Source organism: Barbus barbus, assembly GCF_936440315.1.
Source record: "Barbus barbus genome assembly, chromosome: 16".
Classification (NCBI taxonomy): domain Eukaryota; kingdom Metazoa; phylum Chordata; class Actinopteri; order Cypriniformes; family Cyprinidae; genus Barbus; species Barbus barbus.
The window spans coordinates 14,425,328-14,449,689 of NC_136744.1; the positions used below are offsets into that span (position 1 = coordinate 14,425,328).

Consider the following 24,362-nt stretch of genomic DNA (forward strand, 5'->3'; position numbering starts at 1 on the left):
TCATGTGTACAATGAAATATACTGCTGTATTTTTGATGTTGTGGGCCTATATTTCTGCTGGAGGTCCTGGACATCTTGTTTAGATACATGGAATCATGGATTCTATCAAATACCAACAGATAAAAAAATCAATAAGTGACTGACTCTGTTAGAAATCTTATAATGGGCCACGTTTGGATCTTCCAACTAGGGCTGGGCGATAAATTGATTTTATCGATTAACTCGAATGTGTAATTTACGTCGACTTGTTTGAATGAAAATATATATATATATTTTTTTTTTACATCCGCCGATGCTCCCCTCTGGGCTCCTGTAGTTCTGAATTGGCTCAGCCCTCCCCCCGCGTGTTTGCCATATAGGCTTGGGCTGAAAGACGATGCTACCGTCCAGCACCTATGGCTGATAGACATCACGATGTTAAGCCGGCATCGTGATCCTCCCTCCGCAATCCGCCGCATCCCAATACCGTGTACAGAAAGAACATGTGTACTACGGAACTCCTTAAAGGGAATAAATACAAGATGGGAGGAAAATATATATTTCAATTTTCAATTTTTTTATTTTTTTCCGGGCATGTTGCTTAGCAAACCAATCAGGCTGTTTTTGTGTTTTCCCTAATCAAAAATTCATAGCGCACACAAATATTGGGTAAATTGTTAACTGAAATTTTTCAGTAGTTTTTGGTTTTGAGTTAACTAATTATATCTGTTATCAATTATTTTTACAGAGCTTGATGAAGTGCCCTCTCCCAACGGATCCGTGTATTGTTGCCTTAGATTTTTGAAAAAATTAGGTATCTTGAGAGAAATTATAATTAAGTTACCTACCTTTTAAAACAGCCTTTGTGCCAGAAGCCCGTCTATGATGCCTTGAAATGTTTTTAGGTTTTTGGATCAGTATCTCTCCTGATACATAAGAGCAGACAAATCTGTGCTTTGATTGAGACATCTGTATTCTAAATCATTGCTGCTTTTCTGACAGCCTTTTGTTTGTGATTTAAAGGAATGTTTCACCCAGAAATGAAAACTGTCATCATTTGCTCACCCTCATCCTCTGAAACCTGTACGATTTTCTTTCTTTGAAGCACAAAAAGAGATCTTGCACAAAAGTCTCTAAAACTAGAGACTGTCAAGCTCCAAAAAAGACAATCATCTCCATGGTGAGAGGAATAAATCGATAATTCTCAAATCTCTTCCTTGCTTGTTCATATTCAAACCTGGTGCTTCAAGATGCATTGCACCAGTTTTAAAGTCAAAGATGTCAGTTAACAGAATAAATTTGTGGTTGTACCCCTTTTTCTTTCCTTATTTAGTCGTTTTCCAGCGTTTATCGTGGCTATTTTTTCCTTCAGGTCACCCTTTTAGTAGTTTGATGTAAGCTTTTAGAGATTAGAGTTGTAGTTTTGTCAGCTTCCCGCCTCTTCTATCGATCTATTGGGAAGAACTAACTGTTTTACCCTTTTGTTTTGCTCACATGGAGGACCCAGAGAGGATGTGTATTAATCCTGGGTGCTACCTCTAATAGAATTATCAACTCCTGATGTTGTGCACGCCATAAATCTTCGCCCCACTCGCTGTCTTCCTCTTGTCAGAAAGTGCAAGAGTGTGCACTTCTCCTGCAGTGCACTTTCCAAGTGGAGTTTCATATTTATTTCCCCTTCCCTGCTCTGCGGAGGGAGTGCGAGTGTGTTTCTTTGCAGGCAGGGGGTGGTTGTACGACATAGTGTTCTTTTCAACCGATTTTTATGTAATGTTAAGAGTGTTTGTTTCAACTGAGGATGTGCCACTTTGAGGTTTCTCTCGTACGTACACACAGCGAAGCAGCCTTCTAACTCTGCTAGCTTTGCAGTCACTGACATTAAATGTTCTTTAATAGCTGTGAATTATCCATAAAGACCAATGCATGTTTTAAAAAGCATGCTTGGATAAACTTGCTTAATAATAGCCCCGCTTTTTTTGATCCACATTCATTAAAAAGGTATGGCTCTTAAGTGAATTTCATAGGCCCATCGGTGGTTGGGCGTCTTGCTAGATCTTTCTTGCTCTTAAGATAGAGATATGCCAGACCTCAGTGCCCTGTATCAAAGCCCCTGTCCCACATTTGCCTTGTAATCTTCATTGGATCTGGATAGGATGTTTGGATAGGAAGTCCTGACACAGTTCTGTGAAGCCTGTGGGCCACAGCAATCAGTCATGAAGATCTCCCTCTTGTTATTAGTGTGGGACCACAGAGACCTTTGCCTTTTATCAGATACACAGGCCTGATCCATCTTATGCCCAAATGTTCCTATATGTCCGTCATACGTAAGGGGCTCATTTGCAGTCAAGAGAATTTATTTCTCTTTTTGCATATTCAGACATGTATAAACATGCTTTTCTTTCTTTTTTTTTTTTTGTTCATCACACATGCAGCGCAAGTTCTTCCGTTCACAAAGCTCCTGAGAATGGTACAAGTGGAGAAATCTCATATTGAATGTATGCACAGATTCTCACACACAAAAAGCAATGGGTCCCGCTTGCAGTAACCACTTTCGCTTATAGATATCAGATCTCACCTGGCCCACCCATCATGAGTGGGAGATCCATCTTATTAACTGTCTTCTCCTGCTGGGACTCAATATGCAAAGGAGATTGGGAAAAGCTGAACGCAGGAGTAATGCGGAGAGACATGCAGGTACATTTGACCTTGTATATAAAAAGCAATGTCTTCATTAACAAACCAAACCATCAGCCTCTCTCCAAATGGCATGTTCTTCTGTTCCTTCAAGTGATGATTCACTGGAATTACAAAAATAATTCCAACCCTGTATGATCTTCTGTTACAAAAGACGTTTTGAATTTTTTTTTTCCATAAAGTCAGCGGAAATGACATGAGGGTGTGTAAATGATAGAATTTCCATTTTTGCCTAACATTTACCTTTAACATAGTTCATACACAAACCCAGGGATGGGTTATAATGAAAAGCTTGTTCCTTTAGATGAGATGCACACGCACGCTGCTCGTGTGAGTTTTATAAGCAGCGAAGGATCAGTGGTCTGTGCCGGTTGAATAGATCCCACAGCAGAGAAAAATATTCCAGCGCTGATTCTATTTGCATTAACTCAGGAAAAACCAGCACTTCCCCTCCAAATGTGATTCACAGGTCAAGGTAATGCTCGTATCTCGCCTGTCAGCAGAAGAACGACAACAAAAGGGGTGATAGATAATGCACACACAAATACAGATACAAGCAGAGATGCAGAACACTATGTACGAGAAGATGAATTAACTGTTTTGATGCACTTCCTCCTCTCTGCGTTTGTGGCTATGCAGTTGGGGATACTTGTGTGTGAGAGAGATACAAAGAGAGAAAGCATGTCTGTGAGTGACCTTTAGTGGTTTGGGTTCCATCGGGGGCAGATTAATTACTCTGTAGCATTAGCATGATGGGCCCTGAGCTTGTCAGCTTGCAAATGTCACCTCATGAACTTCAGCCGCTCTGATTAGAAGTGAATGTACTTGCTTAATAAGAGATTCCCTCTTTTTTTCCGTTGTGGAATGTTTTCCTTCCCGTGGCCTCAGTTAACTTGTCCCTTCAGCGCTCTTGAATGGTGACTTGAATGGATAAAAATGCCTCTGTCGGGGATTGAAGGGTACAGCTGTGCCAGAGTTGCCATCGTTGTGTGCGATGAGGTAGTTACAAGCACTCTAAAAAACAGCGGCCAATTTGTAACTGGCACAGTGGAATATTGGGCGGTACCTTGTGTTTAACTTGAGTCAGGATAGCAATTGTACATGGTGAATTCAATCTGGGGCGCTTGCATACACTTTGAGAGTATACTCACAGGACATGTTCTTAGAGCGCAACTGATAGGATGAAGTGAAACGTAACATAGGAGTCTTGAAACTCCTTTTTTTTAGAGAGTTAGCTCACCCCTCTAAAAACAAATGGTCCTTTACTCGCCTTCATTTTGTTTTTAAACTCATTTGTTTATTTTTAGCCATATTCGGACGTGACTAGTTTTCCAGGGGGTTGTTATAGAAATTTGTGTTCACAGACGTACTTTGCGATTTTATTCCCCTTCCGAATCTGCCACGTCTTTGCTTTTCTCACACAACCTCTGTAAAAATTCCAGAGCAAAATACCTACTGTTTTTCTGCATTTTTTATATGCTTGCCTCCCGGCAAAGAAAAAAAATAAAAATCAAGAGTGAGATCACGTAAACTGTTAAGACTGGCTACTGTAATATCAGCGTTAGGTAAGATTACTCACCTTCATTTCTGCACTCAATTACATAATTTTTTAATTGTATATTTACCTTTACGAAAATTAAACATGGTTTTAATTAGGACTGTGCAATTAATCACATGCGATTGTCATGCGCGTCTCGTCAGTAATGCTGGACACACACCACAAGATAATCGGGCTGATTTTGGGCCGATTTCTCCCCTTCCGACAATCCTAGGTTATGTCCCGATTATCTTATCAGATTTTCCTGTGGTGTGAGGTGTGTTAAGTGTGACTGAATCTGCTCGGAAGAACGTCGGAGGCGCCCCGATTGCGAATCATAAATATTCAACATGTTGAATATTTACGATCAGAAATCCTGATGTGTGGGGGGAACCCTGAGGACAAACGCGTGTATGATCTCCAGATTATCACGTGAAACAAAACAATATCCAATCAGAAAGCGAGCTGTCAGAAGATAACAAACGCAGTCATTTCGCAGCACAAAAGGATTTGGACACTATTATCGCAATTTCTTCCTGCCATTATCAAAGACTGGGACTTTAAAGCCTTAAATCTATTCTTTGAATAATTTAATTATTTATACTTAAGGAAATTTAATTTTCTTATTGCTTTTCCTTTTTTATTTTATTTATTTGTTATTGTTTTTTGTTTGTTATTGATTTGATGTAATATATATATGTTATTGCCCTTGTTATTTGTTCTTTGTTCTAAAATTGCAATTAAAAAAAAAATATATTGTTTATTCTCAAGTCTCCAGAGTTTTTGCGACATTTCCCGTGTTCTCAGTCGGGACTCTGGTTGAAAATCTGTTGGTGTGTGGTTTGCTGTGGTGGAGCAAAACGGTTAAATCTAGGATTTTTTGTTCGCATGTTTGTGGTCTCTCACATTTTGAAGATCTTATAAGATTTTAAAAATCTTTTAGTGTGAACCCAGCATAAAGCCAGTTTCGTGATTAGCGCTAAATCTCCATCACCGGTTTTCAAATAGAGCGGCATTTAATACACAGAATCGTAGTTCACTGACAAGCTAGGCAATATCGCGTTCATAATCACGGAAGAATCTCATTCGATTATGAACGCGAATTTGCTTAGCTTGTCGGTGAACTGCGGCTATGTGTATATATGCTGCCTTCATTAGGCCACAACCTAGGGGGGAAGTCGTGGCCTAATGGTTAGAGAGTCGGACTCGTAATCCAAAGGTTGCGGGTTCGAGTCTCGGACCGGCAGGGATTGTAGGTGGGGAGAGTGAATGTCCAGCGCTCTCTCCACCCTCAATACCACGACTGAGGTGCCCTTGAGCAAGGCACCGAACCCCCAACTGCTCCCCGGGCGCCGCAGCATAAATGGCTGCCCACTGCTCCGGGTGTGTGTTCACGGTGTGTGTGTGTTCACTGCTGTGTGTGTGCACTTTGGATGGGTTAAATGCAGAGCACGAATTCCGAGTATGGGTCACCATACTTGGCCGTATGTCACTTCACTTCACTTCACACTTCACGTGCTATCGGTATTATCGTAAATACGAGTTTCCTAATCGGAAATTGGACATCTGCTTTATGAATAAGGCCTCTCAAGTCATATTTACTACTGGGAAATTCAAAAATAATTTTGATACCAGAGTTTCCGAGTTGGGCGGGTCATACACTTTAAACATGGTGGAGGGGACAACCATTGCTGCTGTCAATGCTGTTCTCACAAAAACTACAACCCTTTGTCTTGTAACTAAAGTAGTGTAGCTATTTATAGGCTAGATATGAACGATCATTCGAAGCATATGTTTTATAATCAGTGAAATAAGCATGTATTTGACTGAAATTCCAGAACTGTCAGCAAACTGCATGTACACTGAAAAAAGCTATACTTAGGCCTAATGTTTTTACGGTAAGTGGTTGCAAACAATTTATTTTTGCTACATTTAAATAAATTTAGTTGAAAGGTAGTCAACTAAATTAGTTTATTTAAATGTAGCTCAAATAAATTGATTGCAACCACTTACCTTAAAAAAGAAATTGTAATTTCAATGAATCATTTCTTTGAATGATAGTGTGGCGAATGTTTATATGATTGTCAACCAATAGGATGCTACATTTTATTCTTTCCGACATTAAAGCACTTGAATACGACAAGCTCGTAATCACGACTTCATAAGTGGGAAATAGGAAATTTCCGATAGCACATGAAGGCAGCATAAATGCTGCTCCATTTGAAAGCAGGTGATGGCGATTTAGCGCTAATCACGGAAGCGGCTTTACTGATGAGATGCGTATGACAATCGCATGTGATTAATTGCACAGCCCTAGTTTAAAAAAAAAAAAAAAAACTAAGGTAACCACAAATTAATCATGGTTTTGCTATACTAGCCAAAGCTTAACCATTAACTGTGGTTATTCTAATGGTAATCGACCTGAATGACTATACGCAATGCACGCAGATGTACAAAACAGACCCTCCAAACAAATTGAAAGATGTGTAGAAAGCTGACAGCACAGTTATTATATTAAAATATACTGTTGATAAAAATATGAGGAAAAAATGCCACTTAAAGAAATAAAAACAGCTTTAACAGTGTTTTTAGAAAAAGAGTTATAGCATTTAAAATGATCAAATCATAGTCAATAATATCGCAATGCATTTTTGAATTTGTCTGCAGTATTCCTGTATTCTTCAGTGAGAATGATATGTAGCTTATTGCTTGTGTGCATCCCTCATGTTTTATAGTGGATTTCTTCAACTGTAAATGCAAACTCTTTCTGCCAAGTTATCAGCTGAAACTTACTTTGATTAAACCATATTTCTCACACCTGCTTGTTTTTCTCTGCCAAAGTTTCTGTAATCAAATCTTGTAGAGTTTCTACTTTTTTCTCAATTTCATTGCATTTCTTTAGAGCATGTGTCTATATCTCCTGAGAATGATCAGGTGCAGGGAGCTGTGAGAGAGAGGAGCTCTGGAGAGTCAGTGTAGAAAACGCTGGACTCAGTCTTGTGTGACTCTTCTCTGCTGTGCTGATTTGCTACATACCGCACAGGTAAAATCCCATTATGATAGACTACTAATCCTCACCTGCTGGCAGACAGTCTTTTTCTTTCTCTCCTCCATTCTTGCAATATTCCAAGGTGGGAGACTCTGGTTTAAAATAGGATTAGAAAACAGCGTCCGCAGTGGAATCCGTCAAGCTGAGTTGTTAGTGTTGCTGTCAGTGTGTTAATTGGCAGATAGATCACATAGGCAGCCGGAGGTACAAACAAGATCGACAGTGTCTAAAATCTGAAGAATCTTTCAGGGAGTACCAGGAGATGTGTTTCTTTATTGAGAGCCACAGATCTCGTCTGTAAATATGACCATGAACTTCTTTCAGTGATTATTTTTTTTTTAACACGTAAGAATAGAGCTACATGGGAAAAAGGATCCGCAATCCTGTGTGCATGCATAAATAGGTGCATAACATGTATGAATGATTCATAGCTGAAGCCAATAGCCTTGCATTATTTATGTACAGTGTCGAGCAGCTGGTCGGCTCGTCTGTGAAGATTGACATTTGACATGCAGGGTTGGGATGCAAAGGTCCAAAGTACTGATGCTCAGGGGGTTAAATGCCAAGGACCAGCGGCCCCCTGATTCCTCAAGTTCTTGCACCAGAATTCCCTCCACTAAGGTAGACTCAGGTGCTGCTTCTTTCCTGAAAATAATGCTGCATGCTTGAGGATCCAGAATGATATGTTGGTGTTACCCAAGACTGAGTTTCATATTTCTGCTTCCTCATGAGGAAAATGCAGATTGATGATGACTTTGTATTCATAAAGCAGATGATCCTTTTCAACCTGTATATATAAACTTTATTTTAAATGTTACAGCTATCCTAAGCCCTGATCTATGAAAGATGATGCTCAAAGTCAGAGGTTTATTTGTGCTTAAGCAGTCACTTAGTGTCTTTTTCAGGATGAAGGCAGGGTGCGTAGATGTAGACCTCAACAGCAGGGGCTCAATTTGTGGAGCTTCGAGCTGCATTGGTAATCATCCTTCTCTCTCTCTTTTTCTGTGCAGGTCTTTGGCTCTGCTGATAAACTCTCTTCAGTAAGGTAAGGTGTGGATATGTCTATAACCTTGTGATTTCATGTGCTTGCATTATCAGATTAACCAGATTTGCTTCTTGTGACCATAACCTTTAAATAAAAAGGATAATGCATAAATGCTTGAAAATTAGTTTTGTAGACTAATATAAGTTTTGTATATGCTAGGGAAGCATGACATTTCAGAACCATATTGGTTATCATATGATGCTTAATTTTATAGATTTTTTTATGACTCTTTGACGATATATATATTGTATATATATTACTTTTGTTACTTTTATATATATATATTACTGTATTACTTTTGCTTACTTAGTGTTCAACACCAATAATTTAACAATGTTAAATTTCATCTTTAACATCTCATAATGACCATTAAATTTAACACTGTACGCTATAATGTTGTGATGCATAAATTTACTTATATTTTCTATGCTTTAGAGAATATAATTTTAATATCAACCATTTATTGGTTATCTGTCTTAACATGAAAATAATTATCAACCAGAATATTTATATTGGTGCGTCCTTATTATATGCATATCATAAAGAAAATAACAAGTTACTATTGTGATTATTTGGGACATTAATTCATTCAGAAAAGGAGCGAGAACAGGTTTGGTCATTCTAACACTCATAAGTTTGACTGCATGTAAAATAAAGATAGAAAAGCTCTAATAAAATACAGACACACGATGTAAAACAGACACACAGTGAGCTACTGCAGTGGGAGTATTAAGCATAATGGGGGGAGCAGCCATCTATATCAAAGGTGCACCATGGGATCCTTTGAAACGTTCATGCTATAGCAGCATAAACTCAGGTCCCTTTGATATCTTCATGCAGTAGCAGCATAAACTCTTCCTTCCAACTCCGATTGCTCCCAGGCTGAATGGAAAATATCACATCTTCATTTTTTTCTGCTTTGAGGTGATTTCATCTGTTTAGGCAACGTCTTGTCTCTGTAGTCGGAGTTTTAAGTGTATGCAGTGTAATAGAGGGAGAGCATTCATGCGGACATGCCCTTCCACTCATGTGTTGAAACAGTGTTGTGATGACCAAATTTCTCTCTGTTCAACCCCTCTCCACCTTTCCTCCCGTCCTTTCTCTTCTCATCATCTTCCAACTACATCTGACACCTTTCTTACCCTGCTGAGGATGTCTGCTGTCTCTGTCTGCCAATCTGTTTCTTTACAGGAGAGGATGTGATCGAAAAAGACACATTTGTAAAGAAGGCTGTATCTTATGTTTAGCTTATTACTTTTAGTTTGCCAGTACTGTTTTTTCTCTCTCTCTCATTTTTTTCTTTGTGCAGCAGCTTCTAATGTGGCTGTGTAATTTATGGTAGGTTCAGGCAGAGCTGTTTAATGCCCCCTCTGTCATCGGCAGCCTACGTGAGCGCCTGCAGAGATTCACCTGTGAGTAGCATCTAAATATGAAACAAATGAAATGCAGCAGCAGGAAAAACAACATCAGGACTGATGAGTAATGTGATTTACTCAGCCAGCAGACCTGTAAGTTTCCTCCACCAGTCCCTCGCTCAGTCACTCACTCGCTCGCTCGCTAACCGTGGGACAGATCTGGTGTTTTAAACGGCCTCCCAGATGGGCGGCGACTGTGCGCAGGATGAAGGCTGTGGCTGGTAATTGCGGAACTGCAAATGGATTTCTGTAACACAAGCTGTAGTGCATTTAATGTAGTTTGATCCACTTGCTCAATCACAGGCTGAAGGGTGACCTCCAGCATGGGGCCATTCTGTCTTTGTGTTTACCCAGAGCAGGATCTCACCCCTCCCCTCTCCTTGTAGCCTCCGGCCCTCTGCCGCGCATCTCAACCAGAAGCCGCCGTTCATGTTAGCTCACACACTCTGACTGTGTCGCACCGGATCGGCTCCCAGCGAATGCGGATCTTCCTCATTTCTTGTTCCTACATTCGTGACTGTGTACTTCTATTGTCTCCATATGGCAGTGTGCTAATAAGCAGACCTCACCTCATAGATGGGCTCGATGCCCAACGGGCTCATCTCTCCCAGCTTGCTAATGGCTTAACTGGATTAGCCAGTTCCCCACGTGGGCTGATCAGAGCTCATAACGCTGATCACCTCCATTGATCCGACTGATCAGGGCTCTGCCGATAAGAAAGCCACTGTGCTGTTCCTTTCCCTAATGTGTCCTGGGGGGATGCAGACACAGACTGTCGCTTCGCACATATGGGCCACCTGAGGATACATGCGAGCTAATGGGGTGAATGAGGGGGAAAGAAGCTAAACTGAAGGCTGGTTTGAGACAGATGGAGTGAAACTGAACCTGGTTATTGATGGGCACTTCCTGTCATCAGTATTGGTCTCTTGTCGTCTTAAACCAACATACGGCCCTGTTACTAATCAGCTGAGATAAACTGCAAGCACACAATCAGTCCCGCATTGACCTGGCAATCTCTCATCCAAGATTTGTTTTGAAATATATAAATACGCTAATCAGTGCATCTTGTAGAAGACAGCTGTTTGGGTTCTTCATTTCATATTCTGCCATCGTTCATGCTTCGGTTTCAAAGTTTACTTAAAGTTCTTGCTAGTTTCTCTGCCCAATTTTGCTAATGAAGTGAGACTTTTAGAAGCTGGGATACAATCCAAATGAGACCTTTTCCTCCTCACTGTGTTGTGCTTATTTTTTTTATCTTCATCCCGCCACCATTCTAAAATATGAGCCATTCTGCATCAAAACTTGCTCTCCTTGATGAAGCGCTCGCCAAATTCATTTCCTGCCTGCTATGATTGATTAATTGATGTTGTTAAATGGCTCCTTTGGTAATGGCTTTTCTGTATGGCTTCCAAAGCAAGAGCCAAGCTAAAGCGCAGTCTGTCGCGGTCCCTCATGGCCAGAACTCTGTCTTTTCTGTTCGATATGGTTATTAGCTTGCCGTGTTACATCACCAGGGCTGTGCCAGAGCTGACATCACTCAGCTGTGCCCTAATGGAGCAGGTTGGCTCTGTTTATTTTGTTTAAGTGCAGGTCAAGGCACTATGTAGTTTTGACAAGTTGGACGCCTGCCTGCATTCAGCCATGGAAAGAAGGGACTACTCTAGTGTTTGGCTTCTCGTTCCTGTTGTATTTAAGCAGGTGGTGTCCATTTCGTTGATCAGCCTTTCAGGCTGTGTTATGGCTGGCTGTGCTCTTGTGGATCTTGGAGAGAAGAAACCTGGGTTAGGTCAGACTGGGTTCACACAAGTGACAGGTTATATTAATCAGGCCACTCTCATTCAGGGCATCTTAGTTGTTAGGACAGTAGCACTGTAGACTCATACATCAACTTAGTTAAGTTAAAATTCCTATAATTATTATACATGTAGAACTGAATATTTTCTTCAGTATGAATTACCTATAAATGTCATACTGCAATATGGGGTTGTTTGCCTGTGATCAGTAAATTGAGAGGTTCATCTGTGAGGAGCATCTAAATAAAAAACAAAATGAAATGTTTATTATTGTATATTGTAATTATAATTGTGTATGTATAATGAATATTATAATTGTATATTATCATTTAATATTATATTAATACTATTAATGTACAACAATACTATTTAATGATAAAATGTTATGTTAATATTAAATAAAAGAATTTCAATATACTTTTTATACATTCCTATATGAAATCCTTCAATCATTGAGAAATACTAGTACTGTTATATAGTTATATAGTTTTATTATTTTACAGACTAGAATGCTGTAATAGTTTACCCCATTATAAACAAAATTAAGTCAAAAAACTTAATCTGGTTGTATGGAAATGGTTGCTGTTTAAAAAAAAAAATTGCTATTTTGATTGGCTGTAAGTCTTTTCTGTGTCTCTTTTTTGATAGTATTGAATTATGTCTAAACAATGTATTATATTTTTATAATGTATTATAACTCTTAAAATTTTTGGGCGATTTTATTAGCTTCCTCCTCATCATTCCAATTCAAATTGCAGTTTAGTAAATGGGCCTATTGCAATAAATTGCCAATTCAATTCATATTCTAACTCATGAATTGGTTGGGAGCCAGTTGTTAAATTCTGAATTTTAGCCAACTCTAGTATCAACAGCCTGGCAACCACCCAGGGCCCCTTTGGCATCATGGCAGCAAGCTTTACATGTGCAAGCACCACTCGCAACATATTAGCATCTAGATTACACTGTACTCCAAGATTTTATACCAGTCTTTTACATTGTTTTCCTGCATTCTATGTAAATTGGATTCTTTGCAGAACACTTCCTGCAGATGGTTAAGAAATGCATTGAACATTCAATCTATACTCAGGTTTTTTCTGATGGAAATGGAGCCCTGAAGCTTTAACTTTCAACAAATTCCATCACACCTCTTTGCCATAAGTCACACGCTCACATACACCCCACACATGCCCATGATCCTGCAATAATGAGTGTGCGCCCCCGTCCGCTGAGGTTCTGTCTCATTAGCTTTACACTAATGGAGCCCTACAGGTCTGGCCGCACCGACTTCTCCAGCACCAGGCTAACGGTAACCCATCATGATGGCTATTGCCTGACGGACAGCTGGCCGGCTGACCTGAACTGAGACTGCATCGCCAGGGTGAATTCATATCGCTTTCACTGCTGCTGTCATTACTGGTGACTGTGCACGAGGGGGTAATTTGTACTTGGCTTGCTTGAGAATTAAGAACAGCGATGAAGAAAGAATGAGGGGGAAGAAAAGGAAGTCATCTGAACCAAGGCCTCTAGGGTTGCTGCAGTGCAGATGGCCTTGTCTGAGAAAAACTGTCATTTCTCTCTCACTTCCTCTTTCTCACTCTGTGGAGTTGAGGCTTAGCATTTGTCAGTGTCGCCCACTGCCCTGCTCTCCCTCAGCTATCACCAAAGAGATGGGAAGAGGCCGGTGGCGAGGCCCAGACATTGGGTGTGAGCTGAATCTGTCTTAGTCAGTCTGTGTGTGTACGTGCATGCCCGTGTTCTGGAGTCTGTTTGTGTGGAAAATGGTATTTGTTGCATGCCGCAGACCTGAGGAAAGACGACATTTTGAACTCACTTTTCAATTTGCGTTTGTCTCTGGCAGTGCCTGTATGTTAAAGGTAGGAAAATCAAGGGGCGACCGTATGTGTGCGTGTTTGTGTGTGAGCGAGGAACGCTCTGTCATTGATTGCATGCTGCTGAAAAGCTGAGATGGCATGTTTCCAGGTACTTTGAGTGAGACTGCGAACAGTTGCAAGTCTGGGAAAGAAAACCTCCAACAAACTTCATCCAGACACTCCATCACTGCATCAGCTTTACATTCACAACATGACGATACTAGACTTCATCAGTGCACCAGCTGCTCTCTGCTATACCTTCCAAACAAGTGATAAGCAACTACAAGTTTTATTTTTATTTTGTGCTCAACTTTTTCTTTCAAATGGAGTCGTTCACCAATAAAATAAAATGTACTCATCCACGTCTTTCTGAAACTTTGTGTTGTGAATAGACAAATATGGATGCTTTATGCAAATGTATGTTTATTATTAGTGAAACCATAGTCAACATAGAGCATGAAGACTATGTTTCAAACAACTTGTCCATGTCTAACATGAAAAAAGAACATAGAAATACCAGGTTCCCATTACTTCTCTTTCTTTGCACAGAGCAATTTACTTACACAAACCTGTTTACATTATTTGCAGGACAGGGCAGCTCACTTCTGAACATGCAAAAATGTACATTTATTATTACACTTGCATGTAAAATTAGAGAAGCAACATAATATCTGGTTTAACTGAAAGCGCTGCTCGCTGAACAGAGCAGACGCAGATAAAGAGAGAGAGATGCGTGCACTGGCAGCAAGACCTCACGCTTGTGCAGCAGAACCGGAGAGTCTCACAAACTATATAAGGTTTGTCCAAGAAGCTGCTAGATTTGTCGCTAGGCGCTTTAAAAAAAAAAAAAAAGTTGCTAAATTCAGTGACAAAGTCGCTAAGTAGGACACAATGTGCATCTCCATTTCTCCAACTACAGGCTAGGCCACAGGTCAAACGGAAAATCTGTGCTGCGTTAATCACGTGTTAATAAAATTGGTGCCGTTAAACACTGTTTTACGCTGTTTACTGTATATCAAATGAATGCAGACCTTAAGAGATTTCTTTCGAAAACATACAAATCTTAGCAACCCTAAACATTTGAACAGTAATGTAGATAAATGTTGTGTGCTGCAAGTTATACTCAAGCATCTTTATACATGTAAGTGTTAATAAAAGGCAAATAATGTGGAAGCGCTTGCAGTTTGAGTTGGACCCCGGCAGGCACTCAGTGACGATGGGAACTGCTGAGTCATTATAGACAGCCCAACCAGTCATTGACTTTTCCTTCCTCAAATGTAACCTGATCTGATCCTAAAATGTGAATCCAAAGCCATCGCAATTTGAAGCTGTGTTTTTTCCATAGGCTCAACTTAACACCAGCACAACTCCGTATTTCTACCAGCTTTACAATTGCAACTTTACACCAACAGCACAGCTTTACCTTACCTTGTCCCTCCAGCAGCTGCTCTCAGCGGTGGTAACCAAACACCAGTGCACTCCCTCTCCTCCACAACAAGCTCAGTGGGAATTTCAGCAGTGTGTCAATCTAATATGACTTCACAGTGTTTGGTGTTTATGCTCAGTAGACTGATGTTTTTTTGTTTTTGGAGTAGATTAGGACTTATCAAACAGAACGGCATGTCTTATAGCAGACGCCTGCCATTGGCATTATACAAAGATGCGATGGGAAAACAGCTCAACGTTGTGTGTTCCGCTCTTTTCAATGTGCAGGGATCCTAACAGATGGCTGTACTGACTTCAGATCAGTCTAAAGTTTAGCAGGAATGATACGGTTACTCGCTGCGCTTTCCTCATTGACTTTTCCTCACTCCTCCTTTAATTAGTATGAGCAGCATATGGAGCATGTAGAGAGCAAGAGCGAAACAGAGCGGATATTTGAGGTTGTGTGATCGCTCGGCTGTGCTGGAAAGCCGAGAGCCGTCCGTAATGAGTGCCTGCAGCTTAATCGCATACAGGAATGCTCAGGATCTGTTTCCACCAGAAGGACGAGTGGAGTAATGAAGCAGCCGGAGAACGAGAGAAGCAGAATGCATGCGAGGACCGAGAGAAAAAGAAGATAATGGGGAGAAGAGACGCCCAGAGGGAGGGAAAATAGGAGATGAGGGTGCGGGAAGTGTCAGCGCTTCTCTGGGGAGTAGGAAGAATGGAGAAGGGACAGATTAGAGGAAAAGATAGATGGAGGAACGCTATCTGAGATGTTTCCTGCAGTTGGCCGTCTTACCAGGGCTTTGTTGAAGGGTGTGTAGACAGCAGTGATAATAGCTTCAGGCTTGCAACTACAGAGGGACGAAGCCCAGTCCATGCTGACAGGGATAACGTCTATAAGCTGCCAGATGTTTCTCATGCCTTGATTCCTCAAGCATTATGGTTTGGTAGAAGATGCTGTCATAAACGGTGCACATAGTCAGTCAGGTGCACACATACAGACAGAAAGTAATGTTCACTCACAGAATCCTAAACACAGATGGAAAGTAAACTGACCCACGGGATTGCAGCTCTGGAATGAAAAATAGAGATGGGATTAATTTCCCAATTGTTAATTTCAGCATTTACTAATGCATTATTAAAATCACAAGTTGTTTGTCAACATTAGTTAATGCACTGTGAACTAACATGAATAAGCAATGAACAACTGTATTTTCATTAACTAACATTAACAAAGATTAGTAAATAGTGTAATAAATACATTGTTCATTGTTTGTTCATGTTAGTTAATACATTAATGTTAACAAATGACACCTTATTGTAAAGTGTTACCAAGTATTATTATATTTTAAACTACATTAACAATGTTAAGCCACTTGATTTTATGTTACTGTTGTCTTTGTTTTATTTTGTACTATGTATGTATTTCTCATAACATTCATTTCAGACTGCCAGTTCACAACTCGACCAAGGTATAATTTCTTTTATAAACAGAATAAAGCGGTGCAGGAAAAACTGTCATTTTTGTATAGCATTCAGGCTGCATAGTTGGAATAATGCAGACCTTCAAAAACAGCTAACAGAGCAGAACAGCATAAATCATCATTCAGTTGCAGTCATTTGTACAATAAAGCATTCTTGAACCTTATGAAGAATGACTATGGCATTCCCATCCAGACATGATGATCCCAGTGCAGAGAGACCATGCACTTCTCAGTCACCATCAAACAAGAAGGATTGTCTGTGCCTTTGTTTGTAGTGGTGGTCATGCTCTGTGATGTGGTCTGTGTGTCCTTGTTAGCGGTAGACATGCTGTGCCGATATAGCAGTCTATCTGTCTATCTATTCATCTTTCTGTCTGACCGTCTATCGCACCATATTCACCCCCAGAGAGTCTGTCTTTTTCTGTTTTCTCCCAATCAGTGTCATGAGACCCAGCTTCCACTGCTAGTTTTCACATGCGCCATTTCTAGTAACATATTTTTGTTTTAGGCGAAGCATATACTGCAAGCCAGAAGCTCAGTGCTTTGCCCACATTTTAAGACTTACATTTTTGTTTTTTGTGTTGTCAATTTCGTTGGCAGCTAATCTTCTTGATGTCAGCTTGGAAAATCTTGTGGTCATTTTGCTTTGCTTTGCACAAAAGGGGAAAGAGCTGAAAAATATGGATGAGACGATATTTGGAGAACTTGCGTAGGACATCGCTTACTGCCCAGCCATTCTCCAGTTCACATATCTGATGACCAGACTGCTAGGCATCAAACAAATTAGAATTTTTGTCTTAGCATCTGCTGAACTTGTCTTCCAAGTGTTGATGACATGTAGGAAGTTGGTTTTCATCTGTGGCTTTTGTTGCAGACCCTTACAGGCCTTCTGTCTTGTGTGCGCTGTGCTTGAGGGTGTGTTGTTGTAGTTCCAACTCGCTGTGTGTGAGAAAATACAGGGTTATATGATCTTATTTGATATGTTTCTTTGGTGTTATTGTTTTTGAAACCCTGACATCTCTCCTTTATTTGATCTCTTTCTCTCTCTGGCTCTGTTGCCTGCAGGCTGATGATCGTCATCAGGATCTGCAGGTTGTTTTAATGGCGATGACAGTCGTTCATTGTGTTGTGGGGCTGGTGAGAGATGAGCTGCAGCTGAGAGAGCAAAGCGGGGATGTATAAGGGACAGTATGGGAGTTAAGGTGGGAGAGGCTGTGTTGGAGATTCATGCTTGTATGTCACAGAGCATTGGAGTACAAATACGTGTGACATAGGCGAAAGTACCGACCCAGTTTTTACAAAGCGACCTTTCCAACGTGACTACGTAATGCATAAAGTTGTGGATGCACACCGCAGAGCTAGTGCAAGATAGGCTTTTGTGTCAAAAAGTATATCAATTATCTTTTTTTTGAAAATGACCGATCGTTTCACTAGATAAGACCCTTATTCCTTGGCTGGGATTGTGTAGAGCCCTTTGATGAAGCTGCATTGAAACTGCAATTTGGAAGTTCAAACCGTTGGGAACCATAGAAGTCCATTATATGGGGAAAAATCCTGAATTGTTTTCCTCAAAAACCTTAAGTTCTTTTCGACTGAAGAAAGACAGACATGAACATCTTGGGTGACATGGGGGTGAGTTAATTTTCAGGACATTTGTATTATGGAAGTGAAATAATCTTTTACAAAGAATAATTAGTGAGGTCAAATAATTAAATTTTTGTAGCATGTTTTTTGGAAAATAAGTTGCACTGGGTCAAAACTGCGTTGTTGAAACAAAAAAACATGTTGAATCGGTGTGAGACTATAAACATATATTTTAGTTCCACTCCACAACAAATCTTTTATCAATTTAAATGGAATTAAAATAGAACAGGAATGGAAAAAAAATAAATAAATAGAAGTATAAAACAAATATAAATTATAGTGCAATTCATTATAAATGCCAAGCCTATACAAATTTATATAACTTTTTTTCCATCCATTAAAATGTATATACTGTATTAATTTAGTCATAATATTTTTGTTTTTGTTTTGAAGTCACTTGTAATCTTCTGTTTGTAGTTCTAATGTAGGTTTAGCATAAATTATTTCTGGAAATCGAACTGGAAAGAAATGTTTGTAGTTGTTGTACAGTATTTCCATTTTAATATTACTACTACTACACTACTACAAATAATAATAATAATTGTTCCTGTTATTAATAATTACTATTAATAATCGTAATGAAGACTCATTACTATTGGGTCCTTTGTTATATTCTGTTCATGTTCTGTGTGAACGCACTGGGAACCTGAAACCAGCCTAATTATTCAGGATTTCCTTTAATATTGACTAGTCGATCCCACAACCCACCAAATAAGTCAGTTTTGAAACTGTTTTGCACATCCCTAATATTCAGTGTCCTTAAGTGTTGAGCTGCAATACTGTACATGTGTGTATGTCTGATAGCAGCCGAAAGTGTGAGACTGATTGTTTGAGATGTGAATGGTGTCGCTCGTAGGGAATTGGTGGGTTCTGAATCCGCTGCCAAGTGCCGCTGAGACAACCAAGCAGATGGAGAGGGGAAAGACGCTCTGTTAGAGCCGTTAACCGCAGGCCAAACCAGGACACGCCTGTGTGCATGCGTGCCTGGCATTTTTTTTTAGGTGGTTGATCAAGACAGAAGGTGCACATTGCAGGTTCGTTCTCTTGTTCGTACTAACGGCTCCTCCATCTGTCTTTTAAGCTTCGCTCTCACTCTCTCCCTTAATGAGACACCTTTCTCTTCTCCACTGCAGCTGCGCTGGAGAAACAGAGATGCTCCAATTACTGGACTTTATGAAGGAGAGCAGTTCAACAACAATCAGCTTTGTACCACTTATTGGGATGCAGATTTGTGTTACCGCGGGGGTGCTCAGACTTGTTTCTGGAGGTCTACTTTCCCGCAGAGTTCGGATCCAACTCTAATCAAACACACCTGAACTAGCTAATCAAGGTCTTTGGGTTCACTTGATTTTACAGACAGGTGCTTGCAGCAGGACCGAAGCTAAACTCGGCAGGAGTGTTGATCTTCAGAAGCAGGATAGATCACTGCTGTCTTGACTGAAACCAAAGGCACCTGCCTTGCTGCCTAGGAAACCGAATAGGATTCAGGAATGCTTTCATAATTTGAGTAGGTTTTCTGTGGTAAATTAGTGAATATTTAATGAATATACGATACCTTGAGTTGCATAGTAAATTGAAAAAAGTGGATATTTTCAACCAGTAACGTGGACAGACAGATAAACTTAACATCTGTTAAACCTGCAGTTTAATATTATTAACATTTTGAAATATTTTTTATTATATCTAAAATATTAATCTTTCTCTCTCTCACTACATATATATATATATATATATATATATAGTTCAAATATATTAAATAAATATGCAATTTATTATATTTGGTAATGTTTTACAATAAGGTTCCATTTGTTAACATTGATAGACAAGACAGAAAGAAAGAAAGAAGTCTATGCAAGTCTCTGTTCTTTATATTCACATTATTGATTAGATTACATATTTGCCCCAAAAATCATATAAGTAGCAGTAATGGCAATATAATAGATTATTTACTTTACTTTGTTTTATAAACAACAAAATATAGTAACAAGTACATTGTTTTTGAATAATAAAATAAACATTTTCTTTCATGTCTGTCAGGCTTGTGAAGTACAGTAAAAACACAACAGCTGGTGAGTAGGGATGTAACGGTATGAAAATTTCTCATCACGATTATAGTGACCAAAATTATCACGGTTATCAGTATTATCACGATATTGTTAAAATGTGCTGGAGATGTTCAAAAAGTACCGAAACATAAATCACTTCACCAAGTTTCATACTTAAAAATCAACAAACAGCAAATAAAATGACTTTTTGTTTGCATAATCACTAAAACAATAACATTACCAATGAGGTCTGGATTTTAAATGACAACTTGACTGACACCAGTTTAATAGCATGTTCAAATAAATAATGTAAATGTTCAAATAAAGCTTTGAAAAAGTTTAACATAAAGGTAGACCACACATTTCAGCCTTTAAAGAAAAGGGTTAAATTAAAATGATAATTAATAAATGATTATATGTATTTTACCTGCTCCATAAATAATTCTATATAGCTTATCTGAATTGTTTAAATGTACATAAGTTTGTTTTTCATCAACCGGTTAAAATTTACAGCAGGTCATGCAAATTTGGTCAATTTTTTGGCCAGACAGAAACTGCACACAGACTGAATGTAAATAAGTGTCTGTAAATCCACTCTCTGGCAGCAGGTGGCGCTTTATACGGAAAAGCTGAATTACAGCTGATTCCTGTGAACTCCGCGAACACTTCCTTTAGGTATTACATGGAGCAAAGATGAGAACAAAATGCCATCAAATCGTTTCTGAAGACAGTCTGAACCTTCAGAGGTACATTCATATAATTAATTCATTGATATATTAATTTGTATAATTCCCTTAGCACTCTTTTAAAACCTCACAGCTTTTTCCGCCCTATTTTCACTCAGAACGAAACTACTGTGCTGCTGTGCGCACGTGAGACTGTTACTGAAAACTCTGCTTTATGCCGGACAGTATTTATTTATCGCGAGTTGTTTAAATCACGGTAATCGAATACGGTTTTAATGATAATTAAAATATGAAACGGTAATACTAACCGCGGGGAATTTTATCATGATTTATCGTCAAACCGGTAATCGTTACATCCCTACTGGTGAGTATCGTAGGTTACATAATGTCACGTAAGCTTCGGATTCAGACATACATCCATGCCTCACAACCTCTTTGTACTGGCTGTAGACTTTTTCAGGTTTTGAGCACAAGCCAAGAGTCTGTGCAAAGTACCGCAGCCGTCGTTAATAAGTCTCTGTCTGTTAGGCCACCGCGTGCCGTCTCTGAGCGATGCAGCTATCAACAGCAGCATTGACTTATCTCAGTCTCATTTGAAACACTGTCACTTGTCATTCTAAGAGTAATGGCAGTACTATAATGAGAGAGGGTGTTCGCCTCTCAATCAATTCTACTCTAATTAGTGTTAATGCAACGACAAAAAAACCCCGCAGCTCTCTTCATCACTGCCAGCTCCTCCTCTCCCCCTTTTTTCTCTGTGGTCATAAGGCAATCGAAACAACATCTTCATCACTTCTGCACTTGTACATAATGTAACAATAGATATTGTGTAGTCTCGCTGGTGTCCTGGCCTCTGTTCTAGTTATGGCTCACAGCACCACAATGGCCAATTAATGTTCCCTGACACAATCAGAGCATTTGCCTCATGAATTATGAGAATGGTGTGGAAACCAATCACAACTCCCTTCCTATTTTCTTTGCTACAGATGGCCTTTAATGTGCGTGATAGGTTTATTTTGCAAGAGCAGCATCTCACATCACATAACACAATTTACTATCATATAACAATATATTGTGATTGATTTTTCTCACAATATTGCATTGGTCCTTGTATTGATATGTTTTGCGTGTTTATTCTGTTTTTGCAGCTGGGGAGTCCCTCTGTGTTTTGTGTATAACATCAGAGTGATGCTAATGTAGTACTGCCGAGTAGACATTGACCTTCTGCTCCAGGAAATCACTTGCTTCCAGGCAAGATTCTCCCGGTGGTCATTAGGAGGCTTGATTTACGGATATGTAGAGCTGTTTAAATGTTCCATACTCTTCACAATTTTTAAGGATTTTGAAAGAAGTCTCTTATTCTCACCAATGCTGCGTTTATTTGATCAAGAAAACAGTGATATTTTGAAATATTACTGCAATTTAAAGTAACTATTTCTATTTTTATATATTTTATAATGTAATTAATTCCTTTGATGGCACAAGTGAATTTTCAGCATCATTCAATGTCACATGATCCTTCAGAAATCATTCTAATATGCTGATTTGGTGCTCAAGAAGCAGTTTTGATTATCAGTGTTTCAAGGTCTGTCCAATTTGACAACAGTTTCTTCCCACAACATATTTATCTAGTATAGTTATGATCTCTCGTTGCAGGCTTAAAATGATATGTAGTGGAGTAATTTTGTCAGAACTTTGTGATTGGCTGAAGCTTATTGACAGCAGCAGACCTTCCTAACTTAGTATGTGCTTAAACCATTGATCTTTTCTGGCAATTCTGTCAGACCTGATGTGCTGGCATTTTGAGAAGCAGATCACTTTCACATATAACCTTTTTATGGAAATTTATGTAAGACTGAGTATGAATGAAAGTGGCTATATTGCCTATCTTAAGGTGAACAAAAGAAATCCATCTCAACCTTTGAGCTTTATTTGAGTGACTGCCTCAGAGAGAGAGAGACAAGTATCTTAAATGAGTTGAACGGCATGTCAGATCTGTACATAGTCAGCCTCCATTCCTGTATCTTTCTATTTCTATCTCCATCTCTGCTGCTTCCTCCTTCAATGTCACAGTTTGAATTATCTCCCTCCACGGGAACATCTCAATGTGTTTGGCTGTGAATGCCAAACACTCAATCAATGTTCCGTTTCCTTCCTCCTCTGGTCTCTAAAGTAATAGGATTCCTCATCCGGCATGACTCTCACTGGCCTAATTTGAGCAAGAAAAGATGGCAGACGGTTTACAATCAGACAGGAAATGCTCAAGCGACGCTCCTGAAATAGCAGGTTCGCAAATGGAAATTAAGACCAAATTTACTTCAGGCCAAAAGCAAATTGGACTAGTGCATGAATATAAATGTGCTACAGTAGATGTGGGGATATGAGCTTGAAGAGATGGGCTGATCTGCTGAGTCGACAGCGGTTATTATGCGCTGATAACAGTCCTTGTGTAAAACATTCACATGGCCGTATTGATTCTGCCGTCACTGTAATGAGGGGAGACAGTTACGGTGTCTCATTTCTCAGTTTTCTTCCTTATGATGTGAATCAGTATGTGGTGAATGTGAATTTGGGCACTAGCAGAGACCTTGATCCATTAAACATTAGCACACTGATGACTCGATTTCCTCTGACATGATTATGTGGTTGCGCATAAAACGTCTTTAGCATCACTGTATATCAGGACTTGTATTATTCTGATATGATTTGTTTGTTGCACGTCATTGTAGCTTCATTGTAGCTATTAAAAAAATAGTTTCTTGGACAATTTCAATTTCGCTTTCAAATTCTCGATGTCATGTTCTACAAGAAAAGATAATTGTCTGTTGCGTTTACATCTTTACACCTTTTACTTTCTAAGACACTCTGTGATTTCATTTATAAGTGTTTTTAATTTTTTATTTTATACTCTACACGAGAAAAAAGCCTAAAGAAATAAGTGGATCCTTTACAAGTTATGTGCATTTTGTTTGCATAGAGTGCAGGAATGGTAGGCAACCCCCTAGGCCTACAGTAATGGTTTAACCCTAGTGCCCAGCAGCCAATCGTGCTCACACGTTCAAACTGGTCAAAGTGGCCAGATTGCTCAAAAGTATGTGAAATCGATGTCTGAGATCACGCGTTGTTTGCGTTGCCAATTACACATCAGTTTTTCACAATATATAAACAACACGTATTCTATGTATAAACAATTCCTCCTTAAGGTGTTGTTTACGTGTTAAAATTAGTGTGTTTTTGAGCTACATGACTTTCCATACACTGAAAGTGCCTCTCATACTCATGACTTGTCCACTTTCTTCGATCAGTGTTATTTTAGTTTTATATATATTAGGGTTAGGCCGATAGACGATGCCATTGTGATTTCCCCCATCACCCAGCCCAAAGGATGAAGATGAGATTAACATTTCAGATGAGAGATTTACATTTCATCTTTTATTTACCGGTATTTTAATCTGGATCTGATACACAATTTAGAAGATAGCACCTTTTGTTTGAACCCACCCATTTTTCATGTTACCAAAAGTATTGGAACATGTGACTGACAGGTGTTTTGTTGTCCTGGTGTGTCCTATTAATTGATTATTCAAACAACAAATAGCCCTGAATGTCTGCGCTCAGTTTCAGAACCGTCCAGACTGCATTTATAGTTAGTTAGACGTGTAACCAACATGAAAACCAGAGAGGTGTCTATG

At 39.3% G+C, this 24,362-nt stretch overlaps 1 protein-coding gene across 1 annotated transcript in view; it reads left to right on the top strand.

Moving 5' to 3' along the window:
* LOC306882497 (bifunctional heparan sulfate N-deacetylase/N-sulfotransferase 2-like) overlaps positions 1 to 24,362 on the top strand; it is a 116,800-nt gene that overhangs the window by 43,211 nt on the left and 49,227 nt on the right. Inside the window, exon 3 of the mRNA XM_079437156.1 lies at positions 8,270 to 8,304. The gene's annotated coding sequence lies outside the window, so the exon portion shown is untranslated. The remainder of the gene's footprint in view (positions 1 to 8,269; positions 8,305 to 24,362) is intronic.